The 3,815-nt window shown below is 38.1% G+C and overlaps 1 non-coding gene across 1 annotated transcript; it reads left to right on the forward strand.

The window, feature by feature from the left end:
* Positions 1-833: 833 nt before the first annotated feature.
* Positions 834-940, forward strand: LOC113415869 (U6 spliceosomal RNA). Its single transcript, XR_003371370.1, has one exon. It is a non-coding gene; the product is annotated as a U6 spliceosomal RNA (small nuclear RNA).
* Positions 941-3,815: the final 2,875 nt, after the last annotated feature.

A 3,815-nucleotide genomic window follows, 5' to 3' on the forward strand; every position in this document is an offset into this window, starting at 1 on the left:
AATTTGAAATATATTATGAAATGGTTTAATTTTGCCACCTTCGGACAAGGTATGGTTGAAAAATGGTGGGTAAGTGCAAGGAACAAACAACTATCAATATAAATTTTAAATGATATGATCACTGATGTGTTTGAAATATCTGTCTGAAAATATTTGAAAGGTTAAGGTTCCAGGAAAATATTAAAAATATTTGATCTTTCCTAGGCCTGAGAAGAGGCTGTGTCTAATTAATTGGCATCCAGATTTCGTTTCAGTTAGAGTAAAAACACTGAAATTGACAGGATTTTGACTTAAGGACCATTCATGTCCATGAGATTCAGTGGTGGGATTCATTTATTTTTTTTTACTACTGGTTCTGTGGGCGTGGCTTGGTGGGTGTGACAGGGGAAGGATACTGTAAAATCTCCAGTCAGAGGTGCTATTTGCCGATTCTCTGAAGTACTCAAAATTTCAGCTACCGGTTCTCCAGAATTGGTCAGAAACTGCTGAATACCACCTCTGATGAGATTGTTTCATGGACTAAATACAGTAGAATATTGTCATACAACCAGGGAAATCATTGAGAAGAAGCAAACTGACCAGATAGTGAACTGGAAATTCACTGAGCTTTATTCACCTTCCTTGAATCAGTGCTTGCCATCACTAACTTCTTTTTTCTCTATTTTCAGCCCAAAATCCCATTGGGAAGCTATATCTGTGCTAATATATGTGTCCCATTCAGTCTACAAAGTGTGCAGAGATCCGAATGTGTGAAACCAGTAATATGGCATTGCAGGCAAATCCTTCCTTAAATATTGAATAGTTTGAGAGCTCTTTAAGAACATGGCTTTGGAGTTGCTCTTAGGCAACATATTTACTAAAAATTTAAATGATACAGTGAAGACAAGCATGTCTCCTGTGCAAGGATGACATGCACATTTGTGAAGTGTTCCATAATTAAAAAAATAAATTAAAAAGTAATAAAAAGAACATGGCTTTAGAGCAAGGAAGAACCATGGCGATGATACATATATGTGATGACCCAGAGTATATCAGAAATATAACAAAACCCAAAATGTAACTAAAAGTCCTTTAATGCCTTCAACTTGGCTTCACTGTTTAATTGTTCACAGTGGAGGAGTAAACTACTTTCAAAATAACATTTCAAAGGAAAAAAACACAGTTCAAATTCAAAGAGCCGATAACAAACCAAAAACAAACCGCACTGAATAAAGTTTCACGATAGACCAGGATAGATATTTGCCAACTTCAGGAAGATAACCAGGTACAGTCCGTTGGAAGAACGCCAACCAAGATAAACCTTCTTTAGGAATAAAACACTAATTTGTTTCCAGCATCTGTTAGCACACAGGTCCAAACTTTTATGCAGATCTCACACTGCTCAGCTGGCCTCTGCCCTTCCCCAGCCTCCTCCACCACCTCTGGAGTCACACTTCCACTCCGTTGGCTGTTCTTCCTCTTCCTCAGAGTCAGTCTCCACCAGGGGCATGACACATATATGTATATTACAGTGCATTCAGAAAGTATTCACTTTTGTCAATTTTGTTAAGCTGCAGCCTGATTCTACAGTGGTTTAAATTCATTTTTTCCCCTCATTGATCTACATTTAGTTCTCTTAGTTGTGTGCTTAGGATTGTTGTCATGTTGGAAAGTGAATCTTCAGGCCAGTCTGAGGTCCTGAGCACTGTGGAATAGGCTTTCATTCAGAATGTCCCTTTACTTTGCTCCATTCAGCTTTCCCTCAACTCTGACAGTCTCCTAGTCCCTGCTGCTGAAAAACACCCCTACAGCATGATGCTGATACCACTATGCTTCACTGTTGGGATGATACTGGGCAGCGTCCAGAAACATTTAAAACTGAGTCCAAACAATTCAATTTTGGTTTCCTCAGAAATGAGAATCTTGTTCCTCACAGTCTGAGAGTCCTTCGTGTGCTTTTTTGCAAACTCCAAGCAGGCTTTCATGTTTTTTTGTACTGAGGAGAGGCTTCCATCTAACCTCTCTGCTATAAAGCCTAAATCAATGGTGGGCTGCAGTGATGGTTGTCCTTCTGGAACTCTGTCCCAACTTCACAGGATCTCTGGAGCTCAGTCTTAGTGACCCTTGGGTTCTTTGTTATCTTTCTTACTAAGGCCCTTCTCCCCACATTGCTCAGTTTGCCTGGGCAAACTGGAAGAGTGCTAGTTGTGCCAAACATCTTCCATTTGAGAATTATGGAGGCCATTGTGCTCTTAGGAACCTTCAGTGCAGCACAAATTTTATTCTACCTTCCCCAATAATTGCAATAATCCTTTCTGTGAGTTCTGCAGGCAATTCCTTTGACCTCATGGCTTTTTGCTCTGTTACGGTATGTATTGTCAGCTGTGAGACCTTCCATAGAGAGGCATGTACCTTTCCAAATCATGTCCAATTAATTGAATTTAAAACAGGTGTAGACACATGACAACAACAAGAGAAATGAGAGGCACAAGAGCTAAATTTCACACGTTGTTGCAAAGAGTCTGAATACTTATGCCAATGTGATATTTTGTGGGGGGTTTTTTTCCTTTTTAATTATTTTCACTTTGTCATTATGGGGTACTGAGTGTAGATTAATAAGAAAAAAATGAATTTTAATAACTGTAGAATCAGGCTGCAGCATAACAAAATTGACAAAAGTGAAGGAGGTCTGAATGCACTGTAAGCAGTATTTAAGTAGAATTCTTACTATAAATTTGTGCAAATAAGGTCTCATCTGCAACTTTTTAGATCATTGGTACCAAGGAATCAATATTTTGCTCCAAGATAAGATGGCAGGAGTCTGCTTCAAGGGTTATAGTTTAATACACTCAGATAATGAAAGCTCCCAGCTGCTTAAGAAAATAATGTGTAACAGCAATGGATTTTGCAGATTCAAGTATATTTTCTTGGTATTTAAATGCTTTTAGTAGCACAGCATAACCCCTGGGAAGCCCTTCAAGATTTATTTTCTTTAATGTAATCAATAAAGTGATACTGGAGTAGCAGATTCAAACAATCCAAATAAGGAGGAGATTTCATTAATTTGACTAAGGTATATAGTATGGCCTTTTGCTAAATCAAGAAGAAACATTGCCATGACATACAAATAGCTAGATTAACTTTAAAAAAAATCATTTAAGTATCATTTTAAAATATTATACACCAAGCACCAATAAGTAACCTAACAAAAATTATAACTCATATTCAAACACAGATTTTTTTGAAGCTTTTAATATAGTGTCCGGTTTACAGTTATCATTTTTTTCCTTCATAGCATTTTCCCACAAGTGCAGGGTCCATTGATTTTGGATCAATCAAGACGTGATCAACTGGTTGTCAGCTTTGGAAGCCATAATAGCACCAGAAGCTTACACATGGCCACATTCTTGTGCTTGGGAAATTGGGAGGGGATTTCATGTAGTTAGACATAATAGCATTCTTCTTTACAGTCAAGGTCATGTTATTCCTACACCTGGATGAGGAGTAGTTTAAGAGGTGTCTCAAGTTGGGATGGATGGTGATTGGGGCATGTAATGGAATAATGGGTGCAGGGGATGGATTTGTATTTTTTAATTATTGAAGGAAAACCCAGAACTCTTAGATTCAGGTTTTCCCAGATGTGCCAGTATGACTTTTCCAATAAAGAGAAACTTTGAGAAAATGTTTGTTGCAGTATTTGATTGGAGTTTGGTTTAGCTGGAACACTGACATTGGTTACAATAGGAATTGACTAACCAGCTTGTTGCCCTAGCCTGAAACTATGGGCTGAGAGAGAATCTCTGGTCCATGTCACCCATTTGGCATTCATGCTTCCA

The sequence above is a fragment of the Notechis scutatus genome, chromosome 3 (assembly GCF_049901735.1).
Source record: "Notechis scutatus isolate UNSWTSFEM ecotype Mainland chromosome 3, rNotScu1.2, whole genome shotgun sequence".
In the NCBI taxonomy this organism is placed as follows: domain Eukaryota; kingdom Metazoa; phylum Chordata; class Lepidosauria; order Squamata; family Elapidae; genus Notechis; species Notechis scutatus.